This window comes from Nicotiana attenuata, unplaced genomic scaffold, assembly GCF_001879085.1.
Source record: "Nicotiana attenuata strain UT unplaced genomic scaffold, NIATTr2, whole genome shotgun sequence".
Classification (NCBI taxonomy): domain Eukaryota; kingdom Viridiplantae; phylum Streptophyta; class Magnoliopsida; order Solanales; family Solanaceae; genus Nicotiana; species Nicotiana attenuata.
Window position 1 is genome coordinate 162,802 of NW_017670488.1, and position 7,086 is coordinate 169,887.

Genomic DNA, 7,086 nt, shown 5'->3' on the forward strand with positions numbered 1-7,086 from the left:
CTCTGCAGTAACTTTTTGTTTTTAGTTTTCTAAAAATCAATAATACCTCCTTAAAATCAGTACGCCTTCTGCATTGTTAGATATCATGATTACTGATCTCACCTAGGCAAGCCACTAGGTAATTAACTAACTACACTAGTCTTTAATAATTACAGCTAGCAGGAAAGACTAATTCAGACTTCTTATATGAAAATATGTGATATATCAGCCACCTTTCCTTCGTTAAGTTTATTTAAAGACCTAACCAGTATCTGAAGTCATGCTATGTATTTGCATTTAAGTGAGGAGGCCTGTCTGAGCCCTAATTGCTGTTTGTCTCCCCCTATTTGACTATATGTTTTGATTGTCTCCTAGATTTTTATCCTTTCTTGAACTTCTGAAAAGCCCTAATTCCCTTCCCTTTAGGACTAGTAGTTCCAATGCCTCCGGAACTGATAGGATCGGGACGGGTAATAGCATGCAATAAGTAACGATACTATTCCACGCTTTAATACCTTAACCAGGTGGGAAAGGGTAGACATGGAGATGATGATCACGCGATAACACCACGCGTACGATTGGTTACCGGGTGTTGCGTGGATGATCCATGTATTTTACAAACCTAGGACCCCTTTTCCTTTATTTAATTATTTTTAGATTGTCAATTTTCAGAATTCTGCATTTCGTTTTAGTCAATAAAATTCCCCCTTTAATTTTTGCACTGTCCTTTCCTCTAAAATTTTCTACTCATTCCCTTCTTTATTTGATAATTTGTATTCATTACTTGATCCTATTTTTTGCATTTAGACATCCTTGCCAATAACTAGGAAGTCACCTATTCAAATTTCAGCATGCTTAGTAACTGTTATACATACCTACTTGCAGTCTTTATGTGAAATTGTCTTGTATGCTTATTTGCTTCAAAGTCACAATTGTAGCATGGCCGGGAACCACACTAGTGGATCTTGAGGGGTGCCTAACACCTTCCTCTCGAGATAATTTCTAGCCCTTACCCGAACTCTGGTTATTCAACTCAAACCCTTCTTAGTGTCCTAATGCACTTAATCATTAGGTGGCGACTCTTCAAACTCCAAAACCCAATTCCCAAAAGGGAAGAGAGTTGTCCTCCCAAATGTTGTAAACCCGATTTCGCCTTTTAAAGAAAGGGGGCTTCGACAGCATGGTGACTCTGCTGGGGAATTCTTTAAGGCTTTTACCATTTCATGTTATTTGTGACTTCATGCTTCTTTACATCTCTTTACTTGTTTTTAAGTATTTATTCTTTCTTATATTGCGAAACTAACTTGGTTCTTTGTTTCTTTTCTTTAATGCTTTCTTTTATCGCTTTCCTTCAATACTATTGTAAAACTGCAATTATTGTAACCATTATTTTATGAACGTGAAAGTACATGACAATTTGTTAATTATTGTATTGCATTTTTTTCGACATCATATTCCACTCGTGCCAAACAAAAGACCATAGCAACACTTATAATGAGTGGTTGCGCTCTTCCGATATTATCACCCCCTAAATTTGGCAAAGGCATATTTGCGGTAAAACTAGTCGATCAACGGTGTAGTCGACGGTTCCGCGCCTNTGTATTCCCTTGCTCTCCAGGTGGGCGCCTGATTGCTGAAACTTTGTATTCCCTGCCCCATGAATTGTATTCCCTTGCTCTCCAGGTGGGCGCCTGATTGCTGAAACTTGAATTGTATTCCCTTGCTCTCCAGGTGGACGCCTGGTTGCTGAAACTTGAACTGTATTCCCTTGCTCTCCAGGTGGGCGCCTGATTGCCAAAACTTCAACTGTATTCCCTTGCTCTCCAGGTGGGCGCCTGATTGCCGAAACTTCAATTGTTCCTCTGAAACTGCTGCCTTTGAACCTGATTACAACAAAACAAACAAAAGAGAAGAAATTTTCCTGCCCCGGTTTGGTGTTGTGCGCATCTGTGAGTGTTAATTGAATCATGTTACCAAATATATCTAAGAATTTGAAAGCTAAATCCCATTATCCAGGAGGGTCCTGAAAAATTCCTAGTTAAACGATAATTTTAAATCTGAATTATATCTTCTAAAGATATGACTTCCACTAAATTTTGTTATCTAAGAGGGTCTTAAAACTACATCCCATTATCCAGGAGGGTTCTGAAAATCTAAACCAAACCTTATCTTACGAGTGACAACTTTTACGGCTGAATTATATTTCCCTGCGATAGAACTCTTACGGCCGAATTATACTTCCCTGCAACAGAACTTACGCTAAATCTTTTTATCTAATGAAAATCTTAAAGCTAGGTCCCATTATTCAGGAGGGCCCTAAAAACTCCTAATTGAATCCTATCTTAAACATGCAAACTTTGAAACCAACTTATATTCCTTGGGGTACATTTATGCTAGATTTTGCTACTTATGATTGTTTCAATTTTTAAACTAGGTCCCATTTTCTAGGAGGGTCTTGAGAATCGACGGTCAAACATGTCTGGTGCTTTCTTTTCCCCTACGGAAGGTCTCTCCGAAACAAACGAAATTTCCTGCCCCTGTTTCAATCAAAGAAAAATCTTGTCAGTTTAAAATGTGATGGTTAGTTTGTGGCATTCTTGCTGAAGGTGGCCTCCCCGCTGTCGTGCTTTGTTTTGACTGACTTCCTCGAACTGGCCAAGAACCCCTTTGACTTTTCGACTGACTTTGAACCCCCATGGCCTTGGATGATCCGAGTGTTCTATACCCAAACCGTTGTGTTACATCTCTGACCCATCTGTTTGAACCTCTGCATCTCCCATGAAATTACTAAACATTCCACCGATGAAGCTTTCGCTGACCCTTTATATCCCATTTCGCATCATGCTATCTTTAGCAATGCCTTGACCGCCTTGTGCTTTGTGCAACTTGGAAGTTGGTAGTGAGCTTTGAAATCCTTTCTTATTGCTTAAACGGAACTGACATTGGAAACACTTTAGAGAAATAAACCCAAAAGAAATGAAATGCAATGACTTTGAGAATTAGGGATAAGAAAAATCCAAAACTGGAAGATTGTCTGAAGGGAAAAAGAAAGAGACTTATCTGAGTGGAACAGCTGGCACCAATGATCATGACATGCATTTCGGATTAATCGGCCCAGTCTGTCCAACCAATCAGCTTTCAGTTGTCGTACTTTATGCCCCGAGATCTTCAAAACCCAATTTCTTCACCAAAATCTTGTCCTTGTTCGGCCTGCGGTGCCCCGAAGGGTTTTCACCAACAAACCTCTCTCACTTGTTCATCTCTCAACTCACTTTCGCCTTACGGTGCCCGTGAGGTTTTTCACCAATAAGACTCTCTCATTTTCATTTTCTTGCTTAGATCGGAATGTTGCCCCTGACATGAATCACCTCTACTTGCTCGACCTGGCATATCTTGAAGACTGATCGGAAGGTCTTTCTTTGGACCGTAATGTGGGTCTTTGGATAGGGTTAGAAAGAAAGGGTATCAAAAGGCTCAAAATAACTCAACTGGGTTCAGAATTACAACTTTCGGAATCAGATTTCCTACAACAAACACAACTTCTGTCCCAGTTTCTTTGCTTGGGGGACTTTTGGATTTTTATTTTGATGGGACCGAACCGTGAGGCTGCCTACGTATCCTTAAAGGAATCAGGTCGAACGTAGTTCATGACATAGAAATTGTTTTGTTGTTGTGATTTTCTCTTTTCTCTTTCTTCTTTTTTTTTGTTTTTTTTTCTTATTTTCTTCTTCCTTTTCTCTTTTTGTTGTTTTGTTGTTTTTCCTTTTTTTTTTTCTTTTCTACTCTTTTTCTTTTCTTTTCTTTTTCAATTTTCATTTTGCTTTTTCTCTTCTTTTCCTTTACTTTATCTTTCGTCGCTTTGCGTTTTCTGATCTTTGCTACTGATTCCAAAAGAGGGGTATGAAAGGAAATAAATAAGGCTCAAAGGGGGTAACAAAGGATAAAGTGTTTAGATAGCAGAATAAAATGCCTTCGTCATTCCAATCTTCAAAACATGTCAAGTACAAACAAACACAATTTAAACCAAAGAATTATCTTTTGACTGCATCAGAATTGATAGCCATGTCTACACACTTACCTTCTATATCTGTTAAATACAAAGCACCGTTGGACAACACTCTCTTTATGATGAACGGCCCCTGCCAATTTGGGGCGAACTTGCCTTTGGCCTCAGCCTGATGTGGAAGGATACGTTTCAATACTTGTTGACCCACTTCAAACTTCCGTGGGCGCACCTTCTTGTTATATGCTCTTGCCATTCTCTGTTGATATAACTGGCCATGACACACTGCTGCCAATCTTTTCTCATCGATCAAACTCAATTGCTCCAGTCGGGTTTTGACCCACTCATCATCATCAATTTCGGCTTCAGCGACAATCCGAAGGGATGGGATTTCAACTTTTCAGAATTAGCTTGGCTTTTAAGACTGGACCGAAGATTCCTCATGCATGTCATGTCATTGAAACTAACATAAAAAGAACTGTACAAGGAAGAAATAGAAAAACAAAAATAAAACTATCAGGAATGATGAAAAAGGGAAATTGCATTTCTTTGAAATCAAAAGATAACAAGGTTTATACATCCAAACGGACGGAACATGGAATCTGAATTACAACCCTGGAATAATCTAGATAAACTGAAAGAAAATCAAAGCAAACTACCAAAACTCCTTTCGGGTAGGGCGAGGAGTAGCTTCCCAATTGTTAATCTTTGCACTTGGCCTGATAAATTGCACATCCGCCTTGCTAGAACTCTCTCCAATTTCCACCATGTTCACATCGTCGAACAACTTCTCGAACCTTTCAATCAACTCTTTGTCAAGATCGACCACAGAACTAGGAACTATTGTTACCGGGCGCTTCCTGGCGCCTGGCTTGATAATGACGAGATCTGTATGGGCACCCTCCACAATTACGACAGGCTTGTTCGCCGCTCCTGGCACAACCAATTTTGCCCTTTCTTGTTTCACTGCAACATCACTTGAGGACCCTTTCTTGACTACCGCAGATGGTTCACTGTTTGTCCCGCCAACCTGATCACTGATTTCTCACTTGTTGACTTTTCAACCGGCCTGACCTCAAGTTGATACCCAATTTTTTCCTATGTATTTTATACGCAAAATGCTTTCAAAATAACATGTACATTCTATATAAGATGCCCAAGTGTTTTGGTATTTTTTCCTAATTTTTAAAAGATTTTAAAATCAATTTATTATCCATTTTAGCAGTACAAAAGCTAGTAATTATTCCCAAAACTATCAATTTTTGTGAATAATTTATTTTATTCTCATATTTATACCAAAATATAGTTAAGGAGATTTTAGTATATTTTTACAAATTTATCTGGTATTTTTAAAAGCTAAATTGCATACAATTGCAATTTTAGCCTATTTTAAGATTAATAGCATTTCTATAATTGTAAAATTGGTTTTAATATTTTTAATTAATATTAATATATTATTAATTGGTTCAGTACTTTTAATTTGCTTTTAAAATCATTTTTTACTATTTTTATAAAATAAAAGAGGTAAAACTGGCTATTTAAAATTTGGCCTCATTTCGTTTCAATTGCAGCCCATTTGCATTTCGATTATAGCCACATTAACCCCCCCTAATTTACCTAATTTGAATCCCAACCAGGCTAGCCCAATTCTGTATCCTTAACCCATTTAACTACCCGACCTAAGCCTCCTTTAATCCAGACCATTGATAAATCAGATCAACGGTCACGATCTCTCCTTTCCATTTTTAATTCCCCAAACCATACCCTATCCCCCATTTTGTTTAGTCCTCCGCCCTTTAATACTCTCCACTCTCAAAACTCTCTCGAAGGTTCTTCGGAACCCTAGCCTGTCTCCGACCCTTTTCCACCGTACTTTCACCGGAATCCATGGCTTCTCAGGCCGTGGATGGTCTATACTCACCCCTCTCCACCATTAGACCTAGGGAGTTCGACGTTTTGAAGTTTGACTTTGATGGTTCTCTCTCAGATATTTGGTTCCATAGCTTCTCCGGCCATGCTCCGGCATATTCAAGCAGCGAGAAGCCTGATTCCTGACCTCTTCGACCCAGGATCTGACTTTTCCAAGCCTTTCTCATTTCTAGGGTTTCTCCGAAACCCTAAGTTGTTCGAGGTATTTCTCTGTTTATTTTCTTAGATCTATGGTATGTTTGTGTTCTACTGGACCTCTAAATTATTTTCCCCAAATTTTCTTTTCAAAATTGTTATTTTTCGATTTAGGGTTTCTGAAAGGTGTTCAAAAAAATATCTTTCTGATTCTTGTTGTTCTTTCCTTTATGTGTGTTTGTCTATACTATGCTCGTATATTTTCTGTTACTACGCGTGTGTTGTTCTTCTTCTTCTTCTTTTCCTACTATACATGTTACTCCTGTGCTCACATGCTAATCCTTGTTATGTTACTCTTCTACTATATGTGTTTATGTTGAGTTCTTTGATTTTGTTTTCTTTACTAGACTCTGTTTGTGTACTTGCTAAGCATGTTTCATCTACTGTGGCCTAAGTTTACACCACCTCTCTTTTCCTCTGAACTTGCTTAAGTTTCGACTTTTCTAAAGCATGCTCTTTTATGCTCTTAAATCAGCTTTCTTTCTTTGTTGTTTCAAACCTGCTATCCTATTTGTTTTGTTTCTCATGAGGCTCTGAAACAGACCTTTGAGTCTGTTTCAATGCCTTGCCTTCTCATCTCTATGTCTGATTCGATTTGAAACCCTAGGATTTGGGGTTTTCTTTGGCAAGTTTGATTTGGTGTTTGGACTAGGGTTCTGCATTGGAACCCTGGAATCTCAGACTCACTATGAGTCTACAAACTGAACTTGTTTTCCCTTTGCTTATGATTCTGAACCTTTCAATATTAGACTCTTTTCTAAGTAACATGACGACCCCTTTTGTTTGATTTGTTTGCTTTATATATGAGAAGTTCTTCTTTCAAAAAAGGTTTTGGCCAACTACTAATTGATTCTCAATTCATTTAATGGGGTTTGACTGATTGTTACTGATTTTCTCTAATTGAACCATCTTTACCTTTTCTCGACTTGGTTCATTCGAACAAAGCCTGCCACTTTGATTTTACTGGTTGTTTGATTGAT